The sequence below is a fragment of the Ranitomeya imitator genome, chromosome 3, assembly GCF_032444005.1.
Source record: "Ranitomeya imitator isolate aRanImi1 chromosome 3, aRanImi1.pri, whole genome shotgun sequence".
NCBI lineage: Eukaryota > Metazoa > Chordata > Amphibia > Anura > Dendrobatidae > Ranitomeya > Ranitomeya imitator.
The window spans coordinates 163,839,598-163,856,938 of record NC_091284.1 but is presented as its reverse complement, the minus strand read 5'-3'; positions in this window follow the sequence as shown (position 1 = coordinate 163,856,938).

Genomic DNA, 17,341 nt, shown 5'->3' with positions numbered 1-17,341 from the left:
ACTGCTGCCCGTGTACCCCTGGAACCAATTTAAAATTGCCTACAGCCATGTGTTATTATTTTAGGCCTTCGGTGCCTGTCTGCGGTCACTCCTTCCACTAGGCCTCCACTGACCACACCACTGCTGCCCGTGTACCCCTGGAACCAATTTAAAATTGCCTACAGCCATGTGTTATTATTTTAGGCCTTCGATGCCTGTCTGCGGTCACTCCTTCCACTAGGCCTCCACTGACCACACCACTGCTGCCCGTGTACCCCTGGAACCAACATCAGAAAATATAAAAATAAGTATTTTGCTTATAAAAAAGAAAATACTGGAGAGATATCAAATGCAGACATTTTAACATTAAAAACAAACACATACAACAAAAATCTGGTACAGTACTAAAAATGCCCACCAGCTACAATAACTTTCTCCTGCAAGTAGTTAACTGAAAGGTTTTTTCAATTTTAAACACAGATATGGCATCCACCGAGTGTTGTCCTGTCGCGTCTTCTTTATATTATTTCCAAGAAGATGCAAAACAATGAAAATAATAAAATCATTATTTACCAAAAAAATAGAGTAAGTCAAAACCACATTGCAAATAAACATTCATTACAAATAAAGAAGCAGGGCGCGTCCGAGGGTGAGTATATACCTAATAAGAATATAATCACCCTCGGACGCGCCCTGCTTCTTTCCGACAGCCTTCCTTCCTAAGAATCAGCCCTTCCGTGGTGTAGAGAGAGGGTTTGTTACACTCCAAGGTGTTCCCCAGGTTGCCTTTCCTGAGCTTCGATCTTCCGGCTCTCGTTTAGTAGTTGTTGGAAACTACGCTGCATTAGGCCTACAAATTGGGTATGGGGTGTAGAGAGATGGTGTGTTCCACTGTAGAGAGATGGTGTGTTCCACTCCAAGGTGTTCCCCAGGTTTCCTCGCCAATGCTTCGATCATCATGCTCTCGTTTAGTAGTTGTTGGAAACTACGCTGCATTGGGCCTACAAATTGGGTATGGGGTGTAGAGAGATGGTGTGTTCCACTCCAAGGTGTTCTCCAGGTTGCCTTTCCTGAGCTTCGATCTTCCGGCTCTCGTTTAGTAGTTGTTGGAAACTACGCTGCATTAGGCCTACAAATTGGGTATGGGGTGTAGAGAGATGGTGTGCTCCACTGTAGAGAGATGGTGTGTTCCACTCCAAGGTGTTCCCCAGGTTTCCTCGCCAATGCTTCGATCATCATGCTCTCGTTTAGTAGTTGTTGGAAACTACGCTGCATTAGACCTGCAAATTGGGTATGGGGTGTAGAGAGATGGTGTGTTCCACTCCAAGGTGTTCTCCAGGTTGCCTTTCCTGAACTTCTATCTTCAGGCTCTCATTAAATTGTGGTTAAACGGAACAACTGCATTTGGCGTACTAGTTGGTTTGGGGCCTACTATCGGTGTCTGCCGCTCCTTGCTGTTCTCCTGGTTTCCTGTCCTGAAATTCCATTTTCAGGCGCTCGTTAAGTAGTTGTTAATGTTAGACTGCATTTGGCCTACTAGTTGGGTTGGGGCCTACTATCGGTGTCTGCCACTCCTTGCTGTTCTCCTCCACTGAACAAAGCTGTGCCGCCTGTTTACTACTGTTGCCAATTTTGAACTGCATTTCGACTACTTACTGATTTGGGCCTACTCTCTGTGTCAGCCTCTCATTCCAGTTGTGCTCCACTGCAATGCCCCCTGATTAGTCCTGTGTTACCAATTTTGAACTGCATTTAGCCCACTTTATTCTTTGGGCCTATATCTGTGTTTCCTCCTCATCCTGCCCATTGCCCAGCCAGTGATAGATGAGTCTGCTGGTACATTGACCCATAACGCAACATTTCCCGTGCACGCTACACTGCAAGATTGTGACCCTGCTGAAAGTCAGGTCCCCCTTCCCGCATACCATACCACCTTACACGGGGACAAACAGGAAGGTGCAGATGAAAGTGCAGGTTCCTTCATCAGGTGGGGGGAGGAATACTAGTTGGCGACGTCACTGGCACAGGGCCTCTCATGGTACGCAAAAGTGTTGCTGCCGGTGGGAGGCGCCCCCGCCGTGCAAACACACCGCTGTACTTTGAGGGGCCCTGTGCCAGTGCCAATGCCAACGAGTGGGCCCCCCCTGCTTGCTCAGGTTCACAGCACTTGCAAAGTTGAAATACTTACCTCTCCCTGCTCCACTGCCGTGACGTGGTCCAGATTTCCTGGGCCCACTAATTACTTGAACCAGCCCTACCCACCACAACTTTAGCCAAATGACCCCCAATTTCAAATGCCTTCCAATTATTATAAGGTAAATTACGCTTGACAAGCTTCATTAAGAAGAATGGATGGTTTTGACATTAAAATGGGCACTCTAGGTGTTTTCCTGGCCCCCACTCACTGCCGACTATGCTGCCCCATTGACTTGCATTGGGTTTCGTGTTTCGGTCGATCCCGACTTTACGTCATAATCGGGCGATTTCACTCGACCCGACTTTTGAGATAGTCGGGTTTCGCGAAACCCGGCTCGACTCTAAAAAGGTCAAGGTCGCTCAACTCTACTCATGAGGAGAACATAATTTTACCTCTATACAAGTCACTTGTTCGACCACACTTAGAATACTGTGCACAGTTCTGGTCTCCGGTGTATAAGAAAGACATAGCTGAACTAGAGCGGGTGCAGAGAAGAACGACCAAGAGGACTGGGGGATCTGCAATACCAAGATAGGTTATTACACTTGGGGCTATTTAGTTTGGAAAAACGAAGACTAAGGGGTGATCTTATGAACTTGTTTTCTTAGCATTATTTGAGGTCTGAAAGCACTGTTTTTTTAATGTTGACAATTTCTCCTTTTCAGAAATAAAAGACAAAATTTATCGCTTGGAAATTCAGAGACATGTTGTCAGAGGTTTGTAGAATAAAAAAAATGTACATTTTACTCAAAAATAAGCCTATAAAGAGAAAATTCAGACAAACTGAACATTTGGCAGTGGTCTCTTAATTTTTGCCAGAGCTGTATGTATCCTGGTATAAAAGTAAGGCTAACTGGCCTATAATTTTCTGGCTCTATCTTATTTTCCTTTTTGAAGTTATGGACAACATTTGCCCTTATCCAATCTCCTGTGACTTCTCCTGTTCTCCAGGTTTTTTCAAAGATTCTGGCTAGTGGTTCTTCCTCTGCTAAGGGTACCGTCACACAGTGCAATTTTGATCGCTACGATGGCACGATTCGTGACGTTCGAGCGATATAGTTACAATATCGCAGTGTCTGACACGCTCCTGCGATCAGGGACCCCGCTGAGAATCGTACGTCGTAGCAGATCGTTTGAAACTTTCTTTCGTCGTCTAGTGTCCCGCTGTGGCGGCATGATCGCATGGTGTAACATATATCGTATACGATGTGCGCATAGTAACCAACGGCTTCTACATCGCACATACGTCATGAAATTATCGCTCCAGCGTTGTAGATTGCAAAGTGTGACAGCAGTGTGTGACAGCAGTCTACGACGCTGGAGCGATATTGTTACGATGCTGGAGCGTCACGGATCGTACCGTTGTAGCGATGAAAATTGCACTGTGTGACGGTACCCTAACTCTTTAAGTACCCTAGGTTGTAATTCATCTGGACCAGAAGATTTAAATTAATTTAAATTAGCTTAGTGTTCCCTCACCATTTCTCTGTTTATATATAGAGTGAATTATTTTATTCCTTTGATGGCATCATGAAGATCAGTTGATGTTACAATTGCTTTCTTAGAGAACATAGATGCAAAATAGGTATTTAAAAGTTTAGCCTCCTAAGCATCATTTTTGACCACTTCACACTTTTCCTCTTGAAAAAAATATTTTGGTCTCCCTTGCAAGCCTTACTTCATTATTGGCTTTAGCACTTCTAACGCTTGCCATCTTTTCCCTGCAAACAGCATTATATTCTTCTTTAGATGTGCCTAACTCTTTCAATTTGATATATATTTTTTTCCTTTTTGACAAGTGACTACGTTCTGTTTTTATCCACCCTGGTCTCTTTAAATGCTTCCAATTCTTCCAATTCTTGTGCAGTGAGAATTTCATTTAGCAAAATCTCCCATCTTTCTGGGACAGTTCTGTCCTTTAGAACATCCATCCATTGAACCTCTTTCTGAGTCCATTATAATCCTCCATTCTTAAGTTCAACTATAAAGTCTGAGTCCTTGCTGGTCTTCCTGCTCTTGTAATCCAAAATTCAAGGATAGCATGATCGATGCCTCCTAATATCGGGTCCAATGGAATAGATTTGTGTGTCATCTGTATAGAGATTATACTGAAAGCTGAGGGACTATATGAGCTTTCCCAGGCCAAAGGTGTAGATGGAGAAGAGCAGGGGTCTGAGAACTCAACCTTGGGGGAAACCAACAGATAGGATGCAAAATGAGGAAGTATTGTGTAAGTTGTAGATGCTGAATGTTCGGTCTGTAAGTTATGAAGAGATCAGATCTATGATGTTAAGAGACAAGAGAATCTGTAGAAGCGAATAGTCCACTGTGTTGAAGAGAGAGGACAGGTCCAGGGGGAGGATTTGGCAGTTAATAGGTATTTGGTGACTTTAATCAGGGCAGTTTCAGTGAAATGATGAGGTCAGAAATCAGATTGCTAGCAGTCAAAGAGGAAGCATGAGGAGAGGTGGGAGAACAGTTCAAGATGAATGTGTTGTTTTGAGGCATAGGGGAGAAGTGATATGGGGCATTAGCCAGACACAGATAATGCGTCAATTGAGGGCTTTTTGAGGATGGGTGTGATCAAGGTGTGATCTTGCTTCTGCAGGAAGGGAAGACACCAGTTGCTAATGATCGGTTGAAGAGATGGGCTAGGGTTGAGATGAAGACTGTGGTGAGGATTGGGATCAGGTACAGAGATCTTCTGTAATGGCGTAGAAGCTGTTTTGGAGTAACAGGGTTGAGTAGTTTTGAGAAGGAGCTGTGAGTACTGTAGGCCAAAGCTTACCCTGATGTTATCAGTCTAGTGCTTGAAGAATGGGGCAAAGTCTTCAGCTGGGGGATGGACGAGAGAACTGAAAGAGATGAGAAGTATCTTTGTTTTGCTGGAGTGAGTGTGACCTTGAAAGTAGTGCAGGACTGTATGAATATGATGAAACATTATTTGAAGTGGGATCCTTTCCATCTCTGCTCAGCAACCCTGAACACCTGCCTCAGTTTCATGTGTTTTACTGTTTTATTGTTCTTTCTTTCTTCTTATAGGACTTCTGTGAACAACTGATTTTGTTTTAAGTCAATTTTTTTTTCAGAAATTTGGAGAATTCATAAGAGCTCGCACACTGATAAACACCACTTTAACTATATTACTGACTGAGTAAACCTATCGTTTAACTTGGAAAACCTCCTTTGTGTCCCTCAGAAAACTCTACAAATGAATACTTTAATGGGAAGACATATCCTGTGTAAATCTATTAGCATATCATGGCTGGCAACAAGAAAAGTTTCTTGGGTGCCAAAACCTATGTGGGAGTGAAAAATTCACCCCTTTCTCTCCCCCAATGTTAAATCAGCAGTGTCAGATATCAGTGTGAAGGAGAGAATGGCTAATGAAATCAATTATTAAACCTTACATAAGCCAGCTCTGATGTGATGTGACAAAGATGGCAACTATGTCCTGGAGCAACACCCTAGAAGAAATTTTTTGGAATGTGAAGCAGACACTGTACATTGGATTGAATACCATATATGGAGTGATGTTGGCAAGGACCTATAATAGACTGACACCATAGTTGTTCAGAAGTTGTACAACACCCACTTTCTGCCTGTTTCAAGATTCTTTTGTTCTAAGAATAAAGTTCAGTTGTGTGCCAGCCTTTGCCGAGTAAGGAGCATACATCCGGCTCTGTCTGGTGTGTCTCATTTATGCGCACACTCGGCTCATATTTTGGTAACGAACTGGCAATCATTTAGATCTCACTTTAAGAGATCACCCCAACATCGGCTCCTTTTTTGAAGAATTGAAGTGAGCACCTGCCCAATGCTACCTCTCATTATAGTGAAATGAGCTTTGTCATATCAGTAGCCACCTATGAACTGCATAAGCAATGACTGAGATGACTGAAGATTAGCAGCTAGCGAATGAACACAGTATTGACTCAATTGTTCTGTTTCTTTCAAGAGCTGATTTTATGTTTTCACACACTTTCCAACACTAATTAGGCAGAAACTAGGATTAGGGCTAGGTTTCAAATTTATAATAGCATTAGGGATACAGTTTTGTGCTAAATATTAATAGTCAGACATGAATAATGTGTTTAATGACTGTTTTTTGCATTATTGATCATACAACATGAGACAAAATTAATAACTAGGCCTAGGTGAGTAATGGGCAACAGCAGAGTGTGCCTACACTGTCCTGTGAGGCTATTGCACAGGTGAAAGTTCTTGGTTCGCTATGTGGATGACGCGTAACATCAATTAAAGCAGGAGGACTCGATTAATAGAGAGGAGCGGAAGTTGCAGCAGCGAGGATGCCCATCGGACTGGACCTCCATCAGCTTCATACAACGCAGGAGCATATCAAATCATAATTTTGAAGGTAAACAGGGGGAATTAGAAGCTGATAGACACATTTGTGGAATGCAGCACAGGAGCAGTTAAAGGTGCTGGAATTTGTTCATAGGCTCAAAAATTGGTGACAGGCACCCTTTAATGGTTTGGGGATGTTTCTCATACTATGCAGTTGGGCTCATTTATTGCATAATAGGTACCATGGAACAGTTTGAATATATCAAATATATATCTTGAGATGTTGTAGCATTATGCTGAAGAGGAAATGCCCTTTAAATGGGTGTTTCAGCAGGACAATATACCCAAACAAACCTGCAAGCAGGCAACATCAGTCAGGTCAGTCTAAGCCCCAGACCTCAATCTGTTTGAGAATTTGTGGAGTGACATAACAAATACTGGTTTTGATAGAAAACCTAAGAATGCAAAAGAACTATGGAATGTAGCCCAGTCAGTTTGGGCTTGAAGATCTGTTGACAGGCTTCATCCAATTTTAATGTGGATACCCTCAAATGAAAGATGAAAGTCTGAACTTCAACTGCATCTGAATTGTTTTGTTTAAAATTCATTGTAGTAATGTCTAAAACCAAAATTAGAAAAATTTTGTCTCTGTCCAAATATATATGGACCTAACTGTATGTGTATGTGTCTGTGTCTGTCTGTGTGTCTGTATGTGTTTGTGTACCCATGCAACGAACAGTCCATAGTGTTATGATAAGGTAATTCAGTACCACAATGGACATAGAAGTCAGAGCACATACAGTGACCTGACAATAACCCAAAAACATAGAACGAGCTCTGAGACGTGGGAACTCTGCTGACCGCAATCCCTAATCCTCTCCAACCACACTAGAGGCAGCCGTGGATTGCGCCTAACGCTCCCTATGCAACTCGGCACAGCCTGAGAAACTAGCTAGCCTGAAGATAGAAAATAAGCCTACCTTGCCTCAGAGAAATACCCCAAAGGAAAAGGCAGCCCCCACATATAATGACTGTGAGTAAAGATGAAAAGACAAACGTAGAGATGAAATAGATTTAGCAAAGTGAGGCCCGACTTTCTGAGCAGAGCGAGGATAGGAAGGTAACTTTGCGGTCAACACAAAACCCTACAAAAAACCACGCAAAGGGGGCAAAAAGACCCTCCGTACCGAACTAACGGCACGGAGGTACACCCTCTGCGTCCCAGAGCTTCCAGCAAGCAAGAAAAAACAAATAAGCAAGCTGGACAGAAAAAACAGCAAACAAAATAGCAAAAGCGTAACTTAGCTATGCAGAGCAGCAGGCCACAGGAACGATCCAAGAGGAAACAGGTCCAATACTAGAACATTGACTGGAGGCCAGGATCAAAGCACTAGGTGGAGTTAAATAGAGCAGCACCTAACGACTTCACCACATCACCTGAGGAAGGAAACTCAGAAGCCGCAGTACCACTCTCCTCCACCAACGGAAGCTCCCAGAGAGAATCAGCCGAAGTACCACTTGTGACCACAGGAGGGAGCTCTGCCACAGAATTCACAACACCATAGTGATTGTACTTAGGCGTCATCTGATGGGACTACTACTCCCATCTGGCTACATGTTTTGTCACATAAAACAGAGACAGCATGAGGCGATGATGGGAGAATAGTGTCATCATCCGGTGCCTGTGTTCAATTGTAAAGCAAAATCTAAATATTTACATAATTACATACATATTCACATGCAAAATATACTCACCGAACACCTAATCCCCAATGCCCGTGTCTCCTGCAAACAACCAAGAATAATAAACTAACATATACTCACCTTTCCACCATAGTCCATTTAATACCATGTCCCACGTCGATCTCAACCAGCCTCCGGCGATACACTGACAGGAGGTAATCGCTTCCACAGTGTATCACTGCGCTGCCATGAGAGTTCACCTGAGTTCATCAGCTGATCAGCTCTGATGCTTTCACTTAGAGCACAGTTGCATGAGAAACTTCTCATGCCGTGGTGATGTACTGTAATTGAGAGCATTGGAGCTGATGAACTTTGGTGAACTCTCACGGCAGCACAGTGATACACTGCGGGAAGGATTACCTCATGTCAGTGTATCACCTGCAGCCGGAAAGAGCAGTCACTTCTCCCGATGTGACTGTTCTACACATGAGATCGCCGTGTGACACTTGATATTAAGTGTACTATGTCAGACAGGATAGCATTATTATTATTATTATTATTATTTATATAGCACCATTACTTCCATGGTGCTGTACATGAGAAAGGGTTTACATACAGAGTTATATATATCGTTTACAGTAAACAAGTTTACAGTGACAGACTGGTACAGAGGGGAGAGGACCCTGTCCTTGCGGACTTACATTCTATGGGATAGAGGGGAAGAGGCAGAAGGTAGGGGCGAGGCAGCGGCTCTGGCTATGGAGAGGCGGCGGCTCTGGCAATGGAGAGGAGGCGGCGGCTCTGGCGATGGAGAGGAGGCAGAATGGTTATTGCAGGCTGTAGGCTTTCTTGAAGACATGGGTTTTCAGGTTCCGTCTGAAGGATCCGAGGGTGGTGGATAGTCGGACGTGTTGAGGCATGGAATTCCAGAGGATGGGGGGTATTCGGGAGAAATCTTGGAGGCGGTTGTGTGAGAAACGAATAAGTGTGGAGGAGAGTAGGAGGTTTTTGGAGGATCGGAGATTACGTGAGGGAAGATATTGGGAGATTAGTTTAGAGATATAGAGAGGGGACAGGTTGTGGATGGCTTTGTAAATCAGTGTCAGTAGTTTGAAATGGATTCGTTGGGGAACTGGGAGCCAGTGAAGGGATTTGCAGATGGGAGAAGCAGGGGAGTAGCGATGAGAGAGGTGGATTAGCCGCGCAGCAGAGTTGAGGACAGACTGGAGTGGTGCAAGAGAGTTAGCGGGGAGGCCACAGAGGAGGGTGTTGCAGTAGTTGAGGCGGGAGATGATGAGGGCATGCACAAGAGTTTTGGTAGATTGTGGGCTGAGGAAGGAATGGATTTCTGCAATATCTTTGAGTTGGAGGCGACAGGAGGTGGCAAGAGTTTGGACGTGTAGTTTGAAGGACAGGGCAGAGTCGAGAGTTACCCCGAGGCAGCGGATTTCAGGTGCGGGAGAGAGCGTGATGTTGTTTACCATAATAGATAGGTCAGGTAGGGGGGATACGTGAGATGGGGGAAAGGTGATGAGTTTGGTTTTGTCTACATTGAGTTTTAGGAAGCGAGAGGTGAAGAAGGAGGATATGGCTGACAGACACTTTGGGATTCTGGACAGCAGAGAGGTGACATCTGGGCCAGAGAGGTAGATCTGAGTGTCGTCTGCATACAGGTGGTACTGGAAGCCATGGGACTTTATGAGCTGTCCTAGGCCAAGGGTATAGATGGAAAAAAGTAGGGGCCCTAGACAGAGCCTTGAAGGACTCCAGCAGAGGGAGGGCAGGATGAGGAGGTGATGTGGGAGTGGGAAATGCTAAATGTGCGGTCGGAAAGGTATGAGGCAATCCAGGACAGGGCAAGGTCTTTGATGTCAAGGGAAGAAAGAATCTGTAGCAGTAGGCAGTAATCGACTGTGTCAAAAGCAGAGGACAGGTCAAGAAGGAGGAGGATGGAGAACTGTCTGTTAGCTTTGGCTGTGAGTAAGTCATTAGTAATTTTTGTCAGAGCAGTTTCGGTGGAGTGGTGGGGGCGGAAGCCAGATTGAAGGTTGTCAAGGAGAGAGTTAGATGAGAGGTGGGAGGAAATTTGAGCATGGACATGCTGCTCAAGGAGTTTTGAAGCAAATGGGAGCAGTGATATGGGGCGGTAGCTGGGCATAGCAGTTGGGACAAGGTTAGTTTTTTTGAGGATGGGTGTGATGGTGGCATGTTTGAAGGCAGAGGGGAAGGTACCAGAAGATAGCGATAGGTTGAAGAGATGGGTTAGGGCTGGAATGAGCATGTTAGTGAGGTTGGGGAGCAGGTAGGAGGGGATGGGGTCAAGTGCACAGGTTGTGAGGTGCGATTTGGAAAAGGGGCGAATAAGCTCTCCTTCAGTGATGTTGGAGAGTGAGGTTATTAGGGAAGGGCAGAGGTCTGGTATATGGAGTGGTTGGGGTTATGGAACAGTTAGGGTTTGCCTTGTTTGGTCAATCTTGTTTTTGAAGTAGGTGGCAAAGTCATCGGAAAAGATGAGGGGAGTTGGAGGTGGCAGTGGTGGGTGGAGGAGGGAGGTAAATGTGCTGAATAGTTGTTTTGGGTTGTAGGATAGTGAAGATATAAGGTTAGTGAAATAGGTCTGTTTAGCGGAGGTGAGGGCTAATTTGAAGTCAAATGTAGCTTGTTTGAAAGCAGTGAAGTCGTCTGGCAGGCGTGTTTTCTTCCAACGCCGCTCTGCAACCCTGGATGCTTGTCGAAGTTTTTTTGTGAGATTGTTATGCCAAGGTTGCCTATTGGTTTGTCGCACTGTGCCACGCATGAGAGTGGCGACTGAGTCTATGGCTGATGTGAGGGTGGAGTTATAGAAAGCAGTGGTGCTGTCCATGTCATGGAGTGAAGATATGGAGGACAGGGGTAGGAGAGAGTCTGAGGTTCTGTGAATGTCTAGATATGCGAGGTTTCTGCAAGGATGTGTAATGGCTGGACATAGGGGGCAGGTGAGGAGGACAAGGATAAGAAGGTGAGTAGATGGTGGTCAGATAGAGGGAAGGGAGAGGTTGTGAGATTAGATAAGGAACAGAGATGGGTGAAGATGAGGTCTAGTGTAGGTCCGTCTGTGTGGGTGGCTGTGGAGGACAACTGAGTGAGTCCAAAGGATGACGTAAGGGCCAGTAGCTTGGAGGCTGCTGGCTGACGGGTGTTAGTAGGGATATTAAAGTCACCCATAAAGATGGTGTGGATGTCAGCAGAGAGAAAGTGAAGGAGCCAGGTGGAGAATTGGTTGATGAAGGCAGTGGCTGAGCCCGGTGGTCGGTATATGACAGCCATTTGGAAATTGGGGTAGCGTAGATACCAACAGAGTGAACCTCGAAAGAAAGGAGGATAAGGGAGGGTAGGGGTTGGATAGGGTTGAAGGAACAGTTTTTAGAAAAAAAGATACCCACTCCTCCACCATGTCTTTTGCCAGAGCGAGGAGTGTGGGTAAATTGGAGGCCACCGTAGCTCAGTGCTGCAGGCGAGGCCATGTCATGGGGTGTCAGCCAGGTCTCAGTGAGGGCCAGGAGGGAAAGGTTGCAGGAAGTAAAGAGATTGTGGATCACATGGAGCTTGATGCATATAGAGCAGGCATTCCAAAGTGCCCCAGAGAGAGGAAGCCGGGGGGTGGGGGTTAGTGGCACATATTTTAAGTGTGAGGGGTTGCGATAGTTTATCATAGTGTGAGAAGGATAGGGGCGAGGATTAGTGATGAATGAGGCGGAGGGGCAGGATTGGGGTATGTGTCGCCAGCAGTGAGAATAAGCAGAGAAAGAAGTAGGTGGGTGAAGGAGAGTGATTGGCTTATATTATATTTTGGTGGTAGCGGTCTGAGGTTAGAGAGCAGGTCAGCAGATGAAGCGAGGTGGGGGGGTAAGAGAGGAGGGGAGTTAGTTATGTGGTTTGAGGGTGCGAGGGTATGGGGTTAGAGGACGAGAGTGAGGATTAGTGGAGCAAAAACGGTGGGGGAAATGTGAGCATGGTTAAAAAGGAGAGAAAAAGAAAGGCAAGTAAATTTAGAAGACAGTGAGTAGTCTTACCGTCTGGCCGATTTCTGGACTATTTCTGGTATATTTCAAATGATACACTTATAATATGTCACTTGAAATTATGTCACATCTGACCCGCTCCATGCAACTTATTCCATTCAAAAATTATATGCTGGTTTATTAATTATTTGTTGATTGTTTGCAGGAGACAAGGGTGTCAGGGATTAGGCGTTCAGTAAGTATGGTAAATTTAGATTAAATAAAGGACTTTATTCTCGGTGCCTGTGTTTTTATACAATATCACTATGGGGTTGGTAATGGATAGGTGTCTTATAAACGCCTCTCCATTAACAACCTCTGGGCTTGATGTCACCTGACAATACAAAGGTGACATAAACCTCACAAATATGAACCCAACTTGCCACCGCTATAGGGCAAGTAGGAAGAGCGAGGCTAAGTGCCAGATTTGGCGCATCTATACGATGCACCATTTCTGGAGCAGGTAAGAGCTGATGTTTTTATCTTGCGGGTGACAATATCCATGACCCCTCCCCAGGCTATTAATATCAGTCCACAGCTGTTTGCTTAGCCTTTGCTGGCCCGATTTTATAGGGGGACCCAATGTCAACATTTTTGTGGGGTTCCACTGTAAACTAGCCAGTAAAGGCTATGCAAACAGCTGTGAGCTGATATTAATAGCCTGGGAACCTTCTTGGCTATGACACCTGTTCATTACTAAACCTCGGGCTTGGAATTAATTGCCTAAGGGTTTTTCCGTCTGTCTGTCTGTCTGTATTTCTGTCTGTCTGTCTGTCTGTCCTGGAAATCCCGCGTCTCTGATTGGTCGAGGCCATCGTTACCATGGCAACCATTATGACATCATCATCACCATGGCAACCGTTATGACATCATCATCGCCATGGCAACCATTATGACATCATCAGCACCATGGCAACCATTGTGAGATCATCATCGCCATGACAACCATTATGACATCATCATCGCCATGGCAACCATTATGACACAATCATCAAATGCAACCATTATGACATTGTCGCCATGGCAACCTATTATGACACCATCACCATGGCAACCATTATGACATCATCAGTATGGCAACCAATATGACATCATCATCACCATGGCAACCATTATGACATCATCACCATCACCATGGCAACCATTATGACATAATCATCACCATGGCAACCTTTATGACATCATCACCATGGCAACCATTATGACATTATCATCGCCATGGCAACCATTATGACATCATCACAATTGCAACCATAATGACATCATCGCCATGGCAACTATTATGACATCATCGCCATCACAAACATTATAACATCATCATCACCATGGCAACCTTTATGACATCATCACCATGGCAACCATTATGACATCATCATCGCCATGGCAACCATTATGACATCATCACAATTGCAACCATAATGACATCATCGCCATGGCAACCATTATGACATCATAGCCATCGCAACCATTAGGACATCATCATCACTATGGCAACCATTATGACATCATTATCACCATGGCAACCATTATGCCATCATCATCACCATGGCATCCTTTATGACATCATCATCGCCATGGCAACCATTATAACATTATCGCCATGGCAACCATTATGACATTATCGACATGGCAACCATTATGACATAACTGTCACCATTGCAACCTATTATGACATCATCAACGCCTTGGCAACCATTATGACATCATCATCGCCATGGCAACCATTATGACATCATCATCACCATGGCAACCGTTATGACATCATCATCGCCATGGCAACCATTATGACATCATCAGCACCATGGCAACCATTGTGAGATCATCATCGCCATGACAACCATTATGACATCATCATCGCCATGGCAACCATTATGACACAATCATCAAATGCAACCATTATGACATTGTCGCCATGGCAACCTATTATGACACCATCACCATGGCAACCATTATGACATCATCAGTATGGCAACCAATATGACATCATCATCACCATGGCAACCATTATGACATCATCACCATCACCATGGCAACCATTATGACATCATCATCACCATGGCAACCTTTATGACATCATCACCATGGCAACCATTATGACATTATCATCGCCATGGCAACCATTATGACATCATCACAATTGCAACCATAATGACATCATCGCCATGGCAACTATTATGACATCATCGCCATCACAAACATTATAACATCATCATCACCATGGCAACCTTTATGACATCATCACCATGGCAACCATTATGACATCATCATCGCCATGGCAACCATTATGACATCATCACAATTGCAACCATAATGACATCATCGCCATGGCAACCATTATGACATCATAGCCATCGCAACCATTAGGACATCATCATCACTATGGCAACCATTATGACATCATTATCACCATGGCAACCATTATGCCATCATCATCACCATGGCATCCTTTATGACATCATCATCGCCATGGCAACCATTATAACATTATCGCCATGGCAACCATTATGACATTATCGACATGGCAACCATTATGACATAACTGTCACCATTGCAACCTATTATGACATCATCAACGCCTTGGCAACCATTATGACATCATCATCGCCATGGCAACCATTATGACATCATAATCACATGGCAACCATTATGACATCATCATCACCATGGCAACCTATTATGACATCTTCATCGCCATGGCAACCTTTATGACATAACCGCTACCATTGCAACCGTCAAGATGGCAACTATTATGACATCATCGCCATGGCAACAACTTTGACATAATCATTGCCATGGCAACAACTATGACATCATCATCACCATGGCAACCATTATGACATCATCATCGCCATGGCAACCTACTATGACACCATCGCCTGGCGGCCTCGACCAATCAGCAACGGGCACAGCGACGATGATGTCATAAAGGACGTAGAAATCCCACGTTTCTGATTCAGCGACGGGCACAATATCGACGTAGATGTCATAATGGTTGCCATGGCGATGATGATGTCATAAAGGTTGCCTCGACCAATCAGCGATGGGCACAGTCTGCCGTGAATTCTGGAATCATAATTGTCCATATACTACGGGGACATGCATATTCTAGAATACCCGATGCGTTAGAATCGGGCCATAATCTAGTATATATATATATATATATATATATATACAGTACAGACCAAAACTTTGGACACACCTTCTCATTTAAATATATTTCTGTATTTTCATGACTATGAAAAATATACATTCACACTGAAGGCATCAAAACTATGAATTAACACATGTGGAATTATATACTTAACAAAATAGTGTGAAACAACTGAAAATATGTCTTACATCCCAGGTTCTTCAAAGTAGTTACCTTTTGCTTTGATGACTGCTTTGCACATTCTTGGCATTCTCTTGATGAGCTTCAAGAGGTAGTCATCGAGAATGGTTTTCACTTCACAGGTGTGCCCTGTCAGATTTAATGAGTGGGATTTCTTGCCTTATAAATGGGGTTGGGACCATCAGTTGTGTTGTGCAGAAGTCTGGTGGATACACAGCTGATAGTCCTACTGAATAGACTGTTAAAATTTCTATTATGGCAAGAAAAAAGCAGCTAAGTAAAGAAAAATGAGTGGCCATCATTACTTTGAGAAATGAAGGTCAGTCGGTCCGAAAAATTGGGAAAACTTTGAATGTGTCCCCAAGTGCAGTGGCAAAAACCATCAAGCGCTACAAAGAAACTGGCTCACAAGAGGACCGCCGCAGGAAATGAAGACCAAGAGTCACCTCTGCTTCTGAGGATAAGCTTATCCAAGTCACCAGCCTCAGAAATTGCAGGTTAACAGCAGCTCAGATTAGAGACCAGGTCAATGCCCCACAGCGATCTAGCAGTAGACACATCTCTACAACAACTGTTAAGAGGAGACTTTGTGCAGCAGGCCTTCATGGTAAAATAGCTGCTTGGAAACCACTGCTAAGGACAGGCAACAAGCAGAAGAGACTTGTTTGGGCTAAAGAACATAAGGAATGGACATTAGCCTAGTGGAAATCTGTGCTTTGGTCTGATGAGTCCAAATTTGAGATCTTTGGTTCCAACCACCGTGTCTTTGTGTGATGCAGAAAAAATGAACGGATGGACTCTACATGCCTGGTTCCCACCGTGAAGCATGGAGGAGGAGGTGTGATGGTGTGGGGGTGCTTTGCTGGTGATACTGGAGGTGTGATGGTGATGGAGTACTATGCCAGATGAACTGGCCTCCACGATCACCAGTCCTGAACCCAATCAAGATGGTCTGGGGTGAGCTGGACGCAGAGTCAAGGCAAAAAGGCCAACAAGTGCTAAGCATCTTTGGGAACTCCTTCAAGATTGTTGGAAGACCATTCCCAGTGACTACCTCTTGAAGCTCATCAATAGAATGCCAAGAGTTTGCAAAGTAGTCATCAAAGAAAAAGGTGGCTACTTTGAAGAACCTAGAATAAAAGATATATTTTCAGTTGTTTCACACTTTTTTGTTAAGTATATAATTCCCCATGTGTTAATTCATAGTTTTGATGCCTTCATTGTGAATGTACAATTTTCATAGTCAAGAAAATACAGAAAAATCTTTAAATGAGAAGGTGTGTCCAAACTTTTGGTCTGTACTGTATATATTCACTTATATTTGTGTGTGTAAACATTATTCATTTGAACATCGTACAATTATGTGTACTTTTATGGTCTTCAATTACAAAATGGAGAATGAAAAAGGAGGGGTTGAACATGGAAATTACATCACAATTATTATTTTTTTAATAATACATCTTTATTTAGCTCTATGGATTTACAAAAATGCATGCAAAAATGCATAAAAAACGCATAAAAAACATCCATATTTTCTGCTGCATTTTTCTGCCAAGAGATACATAAACTTTGCATAAATTTCTGCATGCAAATACGCAACGTGCGCACATAGCATAAAAAATTATATTTTGTTCAAGTATTCATTTGGAGTTGCATGTGCATTGTTCTTAGTGCCTCCGTGTATATGGAATAAAAAAAGCTTTAATGAGGATTTAATTTTTTCTGAGTTGTTTTAAGCACACTGCTATTTTTTGCACATACACAAAGCTTAATAAATAATATAATTGCATAAAAAGTAATAAT